The sequence below is a fragment of the Molossus molossus genome, unplaced genomic scaffold (genome assembly GCF_014108415.1).
Source record: "Molossus molossus isolate mMolMol1 unplaced genomic scaffold, mMolMol1.p scaffold_m16_p_10, whole genome shotgun sequence".
Lineage (NCBI taxonomy): Eukaryota > Metazoa > Chordata > Mammalia > Chiroptera > Molossidae > Molossus > Molossus molossus.
The window spans coordinates 32,521,062-32,538,036 of record NW_023425345.1 but is presented as its reverse complement, the minus strand read 5'-3'; positions in this window follow the sequence as shown (position 1 = coordinate 32,538,036).

Here is a 16,975-nt window from a genome sequence, read left to right as displayed (position 1 = left end):
ACTCTGACAGACTGCAAGAAGCCAAACGTGTTTACATATAAGAGAAAGGTAAAGGAAGCCTTTCATTGTCTTTATTCTTTGGGATGCCTTAATCGAAAAGGAGAAACTAGAAATCACTATCGTTATTTTTTTTTAAGTACCAACAAAATTTAAGTAAACTGTGCCAAAAAGTTGTTTCATTTTTTAATGGTAGAAACTTAGTATGTACTCATTATAGATGAAAACAAGTGGTGTTCTGGGTAATTTAAGGGGTGTTGTGCGTAATTTAAAAGCTGTCAAGATAGCAATGCCCTTGGAAAATATATACATCATTAGAAAAGGCAATTTATAAATGCGATTGAATATTGAGGTTATTATAGAAATCAGCAGTTGAAATACGACTGGTTGACATAACACAAATCATATTGATACTTAGAAAGTTAAGAATTTGAGAGTATTGATTCTGTGTAGAACTGATTTGCTATTTTGATTCTATATGGCAGCAAAAATGAGAATATACTAGTGAGTGAGCTGTATTAAATATTCACTATGTGTGCAATCCTGAATATGTTCCATCTTTGGAGCTAATGGTATTATTTCATAATTATCTTAGAAAGGAATACATTTTAACCTATATACTTCAGTGTATGAAAGGGCTAACGAAAATTATATACAAATGTTAATAAAATGTGTCACTCAAATTACTGTTTTAATTGTTAAAATAGTTAAAATGTAATTAATGAGCTCCATAAAGCCAGAGAATCAGAGAGTTCCATTGAAAGTACTATCTGGAAATGCCTCATCTTATAATGATTCCTGGGACAGATTTGTGCAATAGATTTGTACAGTGTTTAGTCTATAAATGTGTGGCTTCTACAAAAGCAAAACCGATCCTAAACTGATAATGTTTACTTAGACCATTGCTTTTCAAATGGGGTAATTCTCCTCCTCCATCTGGTGGCATTTGGCAATGTCTAGAGACATTTTTGAAGGTCATGATTTGGAGGGTGCTGCTGGAATCTAGTGGGCAGAGGCCAGGGTCCTGCTGAGCACTCGCAGTGCACGGGTCAGATTCCCCACAGGAAGGAATTACACAGTCTAGAATGTCAACAGTGCCGAGGTTGAGAAACCCTGGATTAGACCAAAATATTTTAATCCATATTGTTTTCACTTAAGGATACATATTCGTGTCATTTAAAGTGTGACTGCAAGTTAACGAGAATATTTTCTTAGAGTAAATTAAAGTTTGGCATTACTTTATAGGTATGCCATGCATATTTATGTGGTTGGTTAGATGTGTCCAAACCTAAGCTTGTGAGTGTGTGTGTGTGTGTGCATGTGTGTGTAGAATAAACATATGCATCTCTCGCCTTATTAAAATATACTTGTTCCTAAGTGAGGATCTCTCTAGAATTATCTTTAAGAGTATTCTGAAATACTCTATTACCATTATGAAGTTGAATTCTAAATTCTCAGTCTAATTTTTAAAGTTATTTAGTGACAAAAATTAGTTGCCTCCAAGGGGGTCAAAGAAGGGGTTAAGGACTAAAAATGAGTTCCTGATGAGACTTTTCTTATTAGTTCCAATTTGAGAATTTCACTGAGGCTAAGGATCATGAATGAGGATGAATTCTGTTTAGTTTTGATTATAGTTCATAAAATTAAGATAGGTGAAGAATTAAGTCATTCCATAGAAAGAAAAATAATTTTTTTATTTAAATTTTTATTTTTTATTGAATTTATTGGAGTGACATTGGTTAATAAAATTACATAGGTTTCAGGTGTACAATACATCATCTGTACATTGTATTGTGTGTTCACCACCTCAAGTCAAGTCTCCTTCCATCATCACTTATCCCTCTTTAACCTCTTCTACTTCCTCCCACCCCCTTTACTTCTAGTAATCACCATGTGTCAATGAGTTGGGATTAAGGAAAAACATTTTTATGTGTTGTTTTTTTTTAATCCTCACCCAAGGATATTTTTCTATTTATCTTCAGTTAGAGTGGGAATAAGGGAGAGAGAGGGAGAGAAACATTGATGTGAGAGAGATACATCGACTTGGCTGGAATGGAACCTGTGACTCTTTGGTTCATGGGCTGACACTCTAACCACTGAGCGAAACTGGCTAGGGCATTGATTTTTATTTTTTATTTTTTATTTTTTAAGCAGGAGAGAAAGGAAGGGGGAGAGAGAGAGATAGAAACAGCAATGAGAGAGAAACATTGAGTGGCTGCCTCCTGCATGCCCACTACTGTGGATCGGGCCCACAACCCCGGCATGTTCCCTGACCAGAAATCGTACCTGGACCTCTCAGTCCATGGGATGAACTCAATCCACTGAGCCACACTAGCCGGACAGGAAAATAATTTTTATATGAAAGATTTTTATATTGAAGAGGACATTGGACACATAAGCTTTATATAGAGTATTTGACCAGTAGTTTATACAACATGGTGCATCTAAACTGCAATTAACACAAGAAGTGAAAGAGTGTTTCCTGGATATTGTTTCTGTTTAGTTCACTTTAGCTATTTTTACAAAAGTAAATTATCCAAAATGATCCAGACGATGTCGCATGGCAGATGTTCAGCTAACACTCTGTGTTTGGCTTTGTGATGTCTCATGCCCTTCTTTTGGCTAAAATCTTTGTTTAAGTTAAATATAAGTTATACCTAAAGCAATGGATAGCATGGCTTAAAAAATCTCCTTGCAAAATAACTAAAGAAATCCTAGAATTCTAAATTTGCCAAAAATATTTTTAATTAGTCAAAAGCTTTACAGGAGAATTATAGATGATTCCAATTGGAAATGATATCAATAACAATCCTCTTGTCAGCAATGATGGTAGTTGTATTCTTTATTATGAACAACCTCTTATTTTGTGTGGAAAATCAGTCACCGATCTTTTTAATTTGTATGTTTAAAAATATTGGCTTTGTGAAATTTTTTTAACTGACAAATCCTTGCTAGGAGGGACCTAAGAAGAAAAAAAGTCACAGTCCATTGAAAATGTTATGAAATCCTTTTAGTGTTGTATGAAAACTTTCTCACCACACCCAGGAAATATACAGGTTCTGTTTGCAGAATTCCAAAAAACAAAGCTGTAAGAATTTTTTTGGGAACTTTGAGGACAAGGATGTGGAGAAATAAGAACTGAGAGCAAAGCTGTGTTTTGTATTTCTTCATCTTCCCAGTGTAGATAGAGGTTAACATATGAGTTCTGGTGGGTACATATCAGGGCTGGAAGTGGTAAACAACTCCAGGCACCTTCTACTTAGGTCAAGCTTCTAATAACCATCAACAGTAACTATAAATATGACTAGCAGGTTTTTTTTTAGAATTAATTTATGTATTTTTATTACAGATGTTTCTCCTTTTTTCCCCACTGATACCCCCCTCCTCGCCCTCCCCGCCCTGTCCCCAGCTTTGTTGTCATGTCCATTGTTCATGCACACATGCATATAAGTTCTGTGTGGGGGGAGAGATAAATGACTAGCAGTTTTGATGACTTCAGTCCACTGTATGCTAGGGAGTACATGAGGCTAGTGGAAAGGAGGAGACAACCCTGCTGTCAAGCTCTCAGCATACAAAAAGTGAGAGACGTCTTTGCCCTTGACCTTGGCTTTGAAGTACTAGTTATCTCTGTCCAATTCCATGGCTTTGCTATGGAGTGGAGCTAGTAGCCTTGTGATTAGAGAGCTGGGGTGGAAATTTGCTGAGAAGCTTAAAATTTTACACTGTCTTATATAGAGATTTTTTTTTTCTTAAATTTGTGCTCTCTAAATTTGGGTGTCTTGTGACAGAGTTCTGGTCACCCTGACCTAATTATGGCCCTGACAATGATTATTAAAAGTGGAGCTTTTTCCTCATTCATATGGAATTTTTGAGTCCTTGAATAGGGAGATGGTAATAGTCCACTACTTCCTATAGAGCCTCTTTTAAAGTCCTGGAGATGACCTCAAAGTAATCCTGAAGCCTATGGTATCTGTCTGTAAATTCCTAAATATGAGGCCATAATATTTAGGTTGAGCAAGTGAAAGGAGATTATTTTATATGTGTGTGTGTGTGTATAAATTATATATATATATATATATAATTTCCATAACCTTTTCTTGTCCTTTCTTAAGAAAATGGTTACTATCAGCATTATCCTCAGCCTAGTTTTGTTGTCTGAATTTTTTACATACATCTTAGCGGTGAGAGATTGAAGCAGCTGCATGAATAGAAAGCTCATTCAAACACAACATAACCTCTGCTTGCCATTGCAATAGGAAAATATATGGTTATGTTTCCTATGTTTCTTCCTTCTGGTGCCAGCATTTCTGATTTATTGCATCTGTAATAAATAAGGAATACATAACCTATTATAAATTGGCTTATAATACTTGTGAGCATTCGTGTGATAGCCAAAGCCTATAACTATAACTTTTTTAAAGCACAAAAGACGAATTATATTTTGTTTATGGTCACTCATTTACCTACCTCCTCTGTGTTCTTATTGATCTGTACATTGTGCTGAAATTCTTTCTGATTTGCTTTCCTGTTCAAGCTGTGGGATATAATCAATGTTGCAGAGCAGTCTGGAGTTTTATAGAATAATACCCCAATATATTGATCATGCTTTTTCTGCTTTTATGTAATTATATTTTCTCCAGATATTCATCATTTTAAAAGTGTGTGCTTTACACAATACCAATAAACATTTACAAGATGTGATTTTATCCAGGGCAGAGAAAGAAGTCAGATATGTCTGTTTTTCTCTGCACAGTAAGAGAAATGGAGAACTATAATATTAAAAACAGTTTAGCCAAAATGAAAAGAAAAAAGGAAGATAAAAAATCAGAGTTTTAATTGTGAAGGACCATTCGGAGGATCTTAAAAGGTAGCTAAACAGAGAGTACAGAGGCTTTTGTCCTTGAGTGCAGTTCTCAAAATAGAACCTTTTCAGACATTTTAAAGGAAATACACTGTCATGTAGTTGTTATGACTAACAATGAAAGATGCTGGAGGAAGCAGTGTGAGAGCCAGACAGGGAGACACTTAGGGGAGAAAACAGAAGAGGGGAACCTGTTTGCCTACTAGGACCCTCACAATCTAAATACCCCCCCCCCTTCTCCAAGTTGTTCTCTCCTTGGTATTTGAGCCTAGATATGCAAACATTCCTGTTTTCATATTCTTCTTTCATTTCCACATACTTCCAAAGTAAGATTATTATTTTGATCTCCCGTCATGGTGAGGGAGCAGTAGTAGGAAATGTCACCTTGAACTTAATGCTTTGAAACATGGTCACATGGTCCCCTTGTGCTATACATAGAGTTTAAAAGCTTTAGTCTGCTGTTCCCACAATTACTTCAGTAAGAGGCTTTTTTGTATACATTATTCTGTAAGGAGACTTAGATGCATTTTCTCTCCTATGTTCTATGTACACACACACACACACACACACACACACTTTGCATTATTTATGCCCACTGAAAAGAGAAAGGTGGCTGACCTCATGGTGGGTGGCAAAGGGTGCCTTAACTTCTTCTGGCTTGGCTCCCACTTTCTTATCTTTTTCATGTACCTCAGTCACTTTAGAGGTGTAACCATGTCTGTTCCAAGTTGTATGTTTGTCATCAGCATGAACACTTATAAATGTAGTGAATGTGACTATTTTATATAAATGCACAATAGTATATAGGCCTTGGAGACCTCTGATAACAGTATGTAAATATCCTTTGTTGAAGCTATAGAACCTTCTCATAGGGAGCTCCTTAGGTGATAGCTACAAGAATGCATAGATGAAGAATGCTTTCTCCAGTGAATTCTAGCATTTGTGGAAGCAAAGAATCATTTCACTTCTGTTTCTTGTTCATTCGTACGCATCGATCCCTTGGGCTTTCTTGTTGGTAGGTTAGTGTAGACATCCCCTCATAATATACAGGATTCACAGTTGGGAATGATTGATGGCCACCGGGGTACATCGGAGTCAGAGTCACTAGAGGGAAGATGGAGAGAACAGACAAGGATGGCTCCATTGCAGAGCTTGCCTAATTTTTTAAAAGTCTGGAATATTCTAGAACTCTAATTGCCACACAGCATAGTTGGTCTGAAAAGCTTTGAAATAGAAAGTCTCTTTGATCTCTAATTCAGTTGTTACACATTATATATTATTCCACAGGTGTGCAAGATGTTTTTCAAGAGCACATTTGCAGAGGTTGGAGATAAGAGGCAAAGAGAAAAATTCAAATCTTCTTTTTCATACATTTTAGTCTGACTGCATCTGTAGATGCAATTATTCTGGAATGAGCTTTAGCTTAGAATATAAAATGAAATCATCTTTAAAGTGTACATGGAAATCCTTCTTCTAATAAAGCCACAGTCTGCTGATAGGAGGTATGGGAATCAGTGCTCTTCACTTCTTTTTCATGTAAAATAGAGCAGGTTAAAAAAAAAAAAAAAAAAAAACACTTTAATTGGTACTTTTTATAGTGTGACTTGAAAAAACAGTACCTATCTCTGTTGGTTCTGCTGAAATTTCTTTCCACAGAATCTAAATGCAATGTCATAGGAGGAGGTTTGCTGTAAAAACATGTCTTTTTCTTTGGTGTGTTCATTGTAATTATGGCTGGTAGTGAGAAGGTTCAGTAAGTCTCAATTTCTCTACCTCCCTTACTTGGAGAAAATTTGGAAATGTACCCTGTGAATAAAATAATTTTTTAAAATAGTTTGTGAAGTCTTTTTATTCCCCGGAAGTGTATGGGTAATCCTTTTCTATTCCCCCTTTATTTTATATCTATATCAGTTACACTGATTTTTTTTTTTTTTCTGGATGAAAACTCATGCTGCTTAGTAAGAAAATTACTTTAGAAATACAGAATTATAGAGGCCATAACTAGGACATAAGAACAGTATTGGCACCTTTTATGTGGATGAAAGGAACTATCTATTGGGCAAATTAAAATTGAAAGGAAACTGAACATTTATTTAATATGACATATGTACATGAGCCTGCTTTTACAGCAATACTTTTCCTTTATGTAATGAATCGATATCAGTGTGTGTCCTAGAGATACTTTAATAAATTCCCAATAAGATTTAAAACATTTAGATTCCCCCTTTGCTCACATGTGTGACTTTGATGAGCTCAAGTATGCCTACTTGTCTGAATTATCTAGATAATTGCTTCAAACTCCCATTTCCCTTGGGCTCTAGTGGCCCAGTTCTAACAGATGCTTTCTCAGAGGGAGGAACATCAGGAAGAGTGACCTTGGTCCATCCTTGATCATACATTTCTCCTCAGAAATTGATCAAGGTGCTTTATGCTGATATTATTTATTCTTTGACTTTATTCTCACATAACAGACTTTTGTGCTACCGCTATTTTAGGAAAGGACATTCTATTACCTAATGTTAAATCTTTATGATGTTTAGCTGAATCATTTGGAAGGGAAGGCAGAACTCTAATATAAATGTGGATACTCTAGACTATTATCAGACCATGTGAGAGAAACATTTAACTTGTTTTCAACAGCTGTCATTAAATTTAAAAAATCTAAATATTACTGAGTCCTGCTGTTCTACTTTATTTCAACTTAAGCATTCAAAAACAGATATTAAGAATCCAAAGGCATTAATTACTCAAGAATTCCTAAACCTACAAGGAAGGTAATTACAAGTCACAGACTATATTTTTACTTGAAAACTTATTATTTTGGATACACAGTCAGGTTCTTGATGATATGAAGAGCTGAAGATGTAGGCTGATTGAATTAAATCTATATCAAGAGACCATGGCTCTAAAATAGAGGCTCTATCTAATTATGCTTAACATTTATAATTTTAAGACATATTATCTTGTTTCTGGGATTTTGAAACTATGAGGAAACAAGCCCTTTGTTATTTACTTTACATAGGTTGGATGAAAGTTATTTCTTTCCTTCACAAGAGTTAGAGTTTCCAGACATGAATTAAAAAACCCTCAATATTTGGAAATTTTTTTTATAATAAACAATGCAATCAAAAGTTAGATTACAAAGCAATCAAGAGTTTATTGGTCTTAAGATAGACTTCAATCGAGACGATTCCAACTTTTTGTGTGGGGAAAGTGGGACAGTAAGAATGGAGAAGGAGTATTTCTTGGGTAGGTCCACCATAATCAACTTCCCACCAGGTGGATTGCTGATATCTTGGAAAATGGTGTTCAGCACTGGCCTTTGCTATTATTCATTGGGCACTCAGCCGTGGTGGAAGCCAGATGATTGAGTCCATGCATAACCTCCTTACCTGTACCATAACCACTTTGTATAGAAGCCCATTGAGAAAGTAATGGAGTGAGAAAAGAGATTAACTGGCATCCAGTCAACACACCAGATAGAGTGATCAGTGCCTTGAGAGTGGTTATCATGGAGCCTGCAGCAATTTATTCTCATGAAAGTAGTCATTCTGGATTTGCCTTCCCTGTCTTCAATCTTTCTGCTAGCTCCACCATCTGTGAACTTACAGAATGACTTATTTACCATATTGAGATCATATTATAACATGCAACATCCTTACCAAGGGACACACTTTATAGCAAAAAAGAAGCATAGAGAGGAGCTATGCTTATGGAATGCACAAGTATTGTTCTTTACCATATCATGTAGAGTATTTATTTTCAATGGGTGTGACATTGCCTCCAGAAGAAAAAAATTGGTTTTAGGAGGCAAAAAAACAAAACAAAAACAAAAAACCTCACATATTACAATGATTGGGGGGGGGGATCCTAAAAATTTTCTTTGGGGTAAGGGTAGGGGAATAATAAAAAGAAGAGAAATGGGTGAAATTTAAGAAAAAATAAATTGGATTAAAAAATTTTTTTTAATCCTGTAAATTAGTAGTTAGGCCTAGGAGGTTGATCAGATTCAGGTTCAATATTTTGGTCAAGATAACTTCATAGGTGGTGGTCTTTAATTTGGCAATCTTAAATTACAAATTTATAGAGTGAACAGCTTGTATACAACGGAGATTTGTGTTTTTTTTTAAACTTCAACTTAAAGAAACAAATGGCACCAAAAGAACTAAATTTGTTGGTTTCTTCACTTCCAAATTTCTTTAACAGCGGAAGCATGATTCTATACAAAGTGTATTGAAATGGGGTCTAGAGACTGTATTATCATGCTGGCTGGGTCAGATCTTTTCAAGTTCATCAACTAGAAAATTCATTAGAATTGATGCCAAGGATACTCCTACACTCATGTTTTCATTCACTCAGTGATTTAATTCATTGAATAAGCAGTTTTGAAGCTTCTGGACCCCTCATTTGAACAGGCCTTTGGAAGTCTAGGAACATATTCACAGAGTCACATGTTTTCTTCTTGTAAGATTTACACACAATATTTTAATCACAACCAGTTAACAACTGCGTCTTGTTCATTCCATTGTGCCCTCTGTCTCACTTTCATGTGCTCAGCAGTGTTGAAGTAGTCACAGGCACTTTTAGGATGTGGTTAAGGGGAAGTTGAATTGGAAGTTAATGTAATTTAGTGAGGGCTTCTTGAAAGAAAGTTAGAGAAATGCTGATCTAGAAGCAGCTGCCTTATAGAAAGTTGGCAAGGCCTACAGAGACTCATTTTATGGGCCATCGGAGAGAGAATGTCTTATGAGGTTGTGGTACGATCTTATAAAATCTGGTGTGTGTTTCAGACAGTGACCTATTTCTCCCATATTTAGATATTTGGATCATATTTAGAATATTTGGATCTAGGACTGAGGGATGGCAGTAGAAGTGACTTCCACAAATTATGATATTGTGCTTTTATATTGTTTAATTCAAAATATGTTTGAATTACCTTGTGGTTCTTCTTTAACCCATGTGTTTTTAAAAGTTAATATTTTAATTTCCAAATACATAGGGGATTTACTATTATCTTTAGATTCTCATCTTTTTATCTCTTTCTAACTTAATTCTGTCATGAAAATATACTATGATTTTAATTTTTTGAAATTTCTTGGAACTAGTTTTGTGGCCCAGCTTCGATGAGTATGTCAAAGGGATGTACATTCTACAACCATCGGCAGCAGTGCGCTGAACACCTTCATTGGGGCATGTAAATCCTCATTGACATTTTATCTATTCTCCTATCACTTACAGGGAACAAAAAGTTAGAGTCTCCTAATATTACATGTCCACTTCTCCTTTAGTTCTATAAATTTTAGCTTTATATACTTTGCAATTCTGTTACAAACTACATACTCTGAGAGTCAGTCTGACTTTATGCCAAACAACTATGTGTGATTCTTCATGCCTGACCACAGGCAATTACAAGGCTTTGCCTGGCAGGCCTCGTGGGGAAAGCTGTCCTGCCCATATCAGATTTGCACACAGCCGATGGATTGGTTTTCTGGAGTGAATTGCAGTCAAGACCTCAGGACCACCTGGGGCAGCCATTCTTCTATGCATGCCCGCATTAGTTTGAAGGTCTTTTCATCAGGGATCTCAGCTGAGGCAGATTTTTCTACTTTGACTCAGTACCTTTTCACTCCCAGCCCTTTCCTCTCTCCTTCCTCCTAATGCACATGTCCATAAAGATGCAGGAGCCTTTTGTTTAGGGCTCCTTTTTGGTATGATGATTCCCCCCTCTATACCGCATCTGACTCTCGGCCAGTACCATTCCATGAGGCACTGTTTTTTCAAATTTTGTTTTTCAATTACAGTTGATATTCAAGATTATTCTATTAGTTTCAGGTGTACAGCATAGTGGTTAAACAATCATATACTTTACAAAGTGTTCCCCCCCGATATTTCTAGTACCCACCTGGCACCATAAATAGTTATCACAATATTATTGACTATATTCCCTATGCTGTACTTTACGTACCCGTGACTATTTTTATTTATTTATTAATTTGAGAGCAAAAGAGAGAAATATTGATTTGTTATTCCACTTATTTATGCATTCATTGGCTGCTTCTTGTATGTGCCCTGACTGGAGATTGAACCAACAATCTTGGTGTATCAGGAGGATGCTCTAACCAACTGAGCTACCTGGCTGGTAGCTACCACTTTGTAACTACCACTTTGTAACTACCACTTTGTACTTCTTTAAAAAATTTTTTTCCTTTATTTGTTTTAGAGAGAAGAGGAAGTGAGAGGGAGAGAGAGATAGAAACATCGATGAGAGAGAACATCGATTGGGCGCCTCCTGCATGCCCCTCACTGGGGATCTGGCCCACAACCTGGGCATGTGTCCTGACTGGGAATCAAACCAGTGTCCTCTGGTGCATGGGTCGATGCTCAACCACTAAGCCACACTAGCCAGACCACTTTGTACTTCTTAATCCTTTCACATTTTTCACCTAGTCCCCAAACCCTCTGCTCTCTGGCAACCATCAGTCTGTTTGTTCTCTGTGTCCAAGAGTCAGCTTCAATTTTGTTTGTTTGGTTATTTTGTTCTTTACTGGTGCCTATTTTTGCTTCTTGCTTGTAATATCACAGTAAGTGAATGAAGCTTGATTGTTACCTTCAATTTTTTTCATCGTCCTAATTGACCACCTCACACCTGATTGTCTGAAATATCCAATAAGGGGTTAATTTCCAAAATAATGAAGAACTTATACAACTTAACGCCAGGAAAACAAACAATCCAATTAAAAAATGGGCGAAGGATCTGAATAGACACTTCTCCAAAGAGGACATACAGATGGCCAATAGACATATGAAAAAATGCTCAAGGTCACTAATCATCAGAGAGATGCAAATTAAAACAACTATGAGGTATCACCTCACACCTGTCAGAATGGCCGCCATCAACAAATCATCAAACAAGTGCTGACGAGGGTATAGAGAGAAGGGGACTCTAATACACTGCTGGTGGGAATGCAGACTGGTGCAGCCACTATGGAAAACAATATGGTATTTCCTCAAAAAATTAAGAATAGAACTGTCATTCGACCCAGTGATCCCACTTCTAGGAATATACCCTAAGAAGCCTGAAACACCAATCAGAAAGAATATATGTATTCCTATGTTCATAGCAGCAGTATTTACAATTGCTAAGATCTGGAAACAGCCCAAGTGTCCAATAGATGAGTGGATAAAAAGGCTGCGGTATATGTACACAATGGAACACTATGCAGCTGTAAGAGAAAGATCTCTTAACCTTTGAGATGACATGGAAGGACCTGAAAAGTATTATGCTAAGTTAAATAAGCCAATCTGAGAAAGACAAATACCATATGATCTCATTAACGTGGAATCTAATGAACAAAATAAACTGACAAACAAAATGGAACCAGAAGCATAAATACATAGAACAGACTGATTGATTCTCAAGGGGAAGGGGTCTCAAGGCGGGGGGGAGGGTGACTGGATAAAGAAAGGGAAGGAAATAGCTAAATAACATATATGCATACCCCATGGACATGGACAATAATTTGATAAAGGCTAAGGAAGGGGGAAGCAGGGGAAGGTGGAGGTGGGCAAAGGAGGAGGGGGTGTGACTCCTACAATAAAGTCAATATTACATTTTTTTTATTTAAGAAAAGAAAGGATATTTTCTTCATGAATTGCCCATTTTGTTATTAACATTCATGAGAATATAAATATTATAATATAAATAAATATTATGATAAATATATAAAATTCCCCTCTTCTGGTAATGCTCCTTTCGAAATCTACTTCACATGACATTAATTAAAACTTAGGAGATTTCTTATGATTAATGTTTTTATGGTATGCATTTTTTATCTTTTTACTTTCAACTTATTTTTGTATTTATTTTTTAAATGCATCTCTTGTAAACGATATACAATTGAATCTTGTTTAGTTTGTATCTATTTTGACAATGTCTATCCTTAATTGGACTGTTTAGCCCCTTTATATTTAATATAATCATTTATATGGCTGGGTTTAAAGCCATCATCTTGCTGTTTGTTTTCTATTATTTACTCTGTTCCTTTTTCTTTTAATCCCACTTTCTGGCTTTCTTTTAGATTAATCATGTATTTTCTTAGTATCTTATTTTATCTCCTCTGTTAGCTTTTAATCTATGATTTTATTTTATTTGTTGCTCTAGCAATTATAATAAACATCCTTTTTTAAAAAAAAAAAATTGCCTTTATTGTTGAAACTATTACAGATGTCCCTTCTTTTTTTCCCCATTGACCCCTTCCTCCTGGCCCTCCCCTCCCAACTTCACCATTTTATTGTCTGTGTCCACTGGTTATGCATATAAATTCCTTGGCTTATCTCTTCCCAACCCCCACCCCCACTCCACTTCCTCTGAGGTCTTTGATCACAGTGTAACTCGAATTAATATTGTACCTCACATGTAATAAAAGAAGGTAACAATTGGATAAATTACTTCACTCTGGTCCTCCTGTCCTTTTCTCCTATTGTCATGTGTTATGGACTACGTGTTTGTATCCTCCCAAAATTCATACATTGAAACTCTATCCCCTAACATGGTAGTGTTAGGAGGTAGAGCATTTGAGAGATAATTAGGATTAGATGAGGCTATGAGAGTAGAGTCCCCGTAAATGAGATTAGTGCCCTTAGAAGAGTCACCAGAGGTCTTGCTTCCTCTCTCTGCTCTCCACCAAATGAGGATACAAGGAGTCAGAAGTCTGCAACCTGGAAGGCAGTCCTCATTACAACTCAACCATACGGGCACCCTGATCTCAGACTCCCAGCCTACAGAAATGTGAGAAATAAGTACCTATTGTTTTTAAGCCACCCAGTCTATGGTACCTTGTTATAGCTGCTCAGACAGACATGAAGACATCATGGATATTACTAGCTTATATTTTATAAAACCCATGATATAATATTGTTGGTTTTGCTTTAAATAGACAGGTATATTTTAAGGGAATTAGGATATTAAAATCTACTTTGGCATATTTACTCCATAGGAACTAATTTCATGCTTTATAATCCTTCCTGTGGAACTGGTATCATTTCTCAACAGCCTGATGAAATTCCACTAGCTTTTTTTATAGTGCTGGCAGTAAATTCTTCCAGGTTTTGTTTATCCGAAAATGACTATAGTTGATCTTCATTTCTGAAGTATTTTTTACTGACTATAGAAACTTAGCTCGACAGTTTTTATTTTCAGCATTTTAAATAGCATTCCATTGTCTTCTGATTTGCCCTGTGTTTGATGAGGATTTTGCTAAAATTATTATCACTGTATTTTATGTAATGTTTGCTTTGTTTTGAATCCTCGAACTTCTTTTAGGATTTTTTTCTCCATCTTTGGGTTTCAGCACTTTGAAGGAGGCTTCACCTTTGTTTTTAGCAGTAGCAGAATCCCCAGTTCTAGGTGTCATCAGAATATGCAAAACCATGTGAGTTCTTGTGTTTTTCAGATCAAGCTTAATTAACCTTTTCACATCAAAATAGGTATTGGTGGTAGTTTAGGAGGGAGAAAGATGTCAGGCCAAGTAAATTGTTGTTATCTTTGAGGCTTTTTCTAGTTCCTTCTACTCCAATTGCCAGTAGTTTGACTAGAAGCAAATTCTCTTCCACCTCCTCCTTCTATTATTATTAGTAACATTCGTATTCATATTAAATAGACAAGCTACCTAATATCTGTGTGGGATATGAACATCACACTTTAGTTAAAACAATTGGGGTGCCAATAAAATTTTAACAACTTTATTTAGGGATTATAAATCTATAGTTTAATGACTTTAGTAAAATTTACAGTTCTGAACTATTATCAGGGTCCAGTTTTTGAAGGCTTCTATCATCTTCCAAAGTCCCCTAGTTCCAGTTTATAGTCAACCCTTGCTCTTTGCCCTATCCCCAGCCAACCAAAGATCTGCTTTTAGTCTCTATAAATTTGACTTCTCTAGAAATTTTATATAAATAATATCCTATGTAGTCATTTGTGCCTGTCTTGTTTCACTTATAATTCTCTGGATGTTCCTCTGTGTCATTGCATGTATTAGTAGTTTGTTGCTTCTATTTATTTTAATTTTTAATTTATTTTATTGTTGAAAGTATTCTAGATCTTCCCCCTTTCTTCCCCCAGTGGCCCCCTTCACCTTGCTCGCATCGCCCCAGACCTTCACCAAAATACTGTCTGGGTCCATGGTATATGCATATATGCATATACATTCTTTGGTTAATCTCTTCCTGTCCCAACCCTTTCTTCTGAGATTCGTCAGTCTATTCCATGCTTCCATGTTTCTGGATCTATTTTGTTTGTCAGTTTATATTGTTCGTTAGATTCCACATATATGGGAAATCATGTGATATTTATCTTTCTCTGATTGGATTATGTCAGTTAGGATAACACTCTCCCGGTCCCTCCATACTGTCCCAAAGGGTAAGAGATCCTTCATTTTTACAGCTACATAGTATTCCATTGTGTACATGTACCACGGCTTTTTTATTCACTGATGTACTGATGGACCCCTGAACTGTTTCCAGATCATGGCTATTGTAAATAGCATTGCTGTGAACATAGGGATACATATATTCTTTCTGACGTGTCTCAGGATTCTTAAGACATATTCCTAGAAGTGGGATTATTGGGTCAAATGGCAGTTCCATTTTTAATTTTTTAGGGAATCTTCGTACTGTTTTCCATAGTGGCTGCACCAGTCTGCATTTCCACCAGCTGTGCACAAGGGTTCCCTTTTCTCCATATCCTCATCAGCACTTGTTGTTTGTTGATTTGCTGATGGTAGCCATTCTGGCAGGTGTGAGGTGATAGCTCATTGTCATTTTAATTTGCATCTCTAATGATCTGTAACTTTGAGCATTTTTTCATATGTCTCTTTGCCATCTGTGTGTCCTCTTTGGAGAAGTGTCTATTCAGGTCCTTTGCCTATTTTTTAACTGGATTGTCTTCCTTTTGTTTAGTTGTATGAGTTCTTTATATATTTTAGAAATTAATCCCTTATCAGATGTATCCAATATTGGCAAACATGTTTTCCCATATGGTGGGTTTCCTCTTCATTTTGATTCTGGATTCTTTTGCTGTGCAGAAACTTTATAGTTTGATATAGTCCCATTTGTTTATTTTTTCCTTTGTTTCTCTTGCCCTATGCAATGTATCAGTGAAATTCTGCTACATGAGATGTCTGAGATTTTGCTGCCTATGGTATCTTCTAGGATTTTTGTGGTTTCACAACTTACATTTAAGTCTTTTATCCATTTTGAGTTTATTCTTGTATATGGTGTTAGTTGGTGGTCTAATTTCATTTTAGTGCATGTACCTGTTCAATCTCCCAACACCACTTGTTGAAAAGACTGTCTTTACTCCATTGTATACTCTTGCCTTCTTTGTCAAATATTAATGGAGTGTAATGGCTTGGGTTGATTTCTGGGTTTTCTGTTCTGTTTCATGTTGCTTTTAATTGCCATATGGCATTCTATTGTGTGCATTTACCACATTATGCTTACTAATTCAACCGTTGATGTACATTTGCATTCATTTCAATGTTTGGCCATTTTGAATAATGCTGCTATAAATATTTGTGTGCAGATTGTTGATTCACATGGTGCGATTTCCCTTTTAAGAAATTACTAAACTATTTTTTGCAAAGTAACTATTACCATCTTACACTACCCGATATAAATGTATGATTGTTTCTTCACAGTCTCAGCAACAGTTGGTATTGTTGGTCTTTTAAAAAATATCCATCTTAGAGAGTATGTAATGACAACTCTTTGAAGGTTTAATTTTCTCTTCCCTAATGATTAATGATGTTCAATATATTTTTGGTGCTTATTAGCCATTTATGTATCTCCTTTGGTGAAATATGTATTAAAAATTTTTGCATTGCACATTTGTGGAGTTTTTCTTATTGAGTTCTTAGAGTTTAACAAATATATTATGTATGCATGTCCTTTTTCATATGTAATATTTGCAAATAATTTTTTCTTGGTCTATAAATTATTTCTTAATTTTTAAATACTGTCTCTTGAACTCAAAAAATTTTTGATGAAGTTCATTTTATGTTTTCCCAGAAAGATAGTGCTATTGACATAATTTGCAAATAAAGACATGTTTTTATTTTC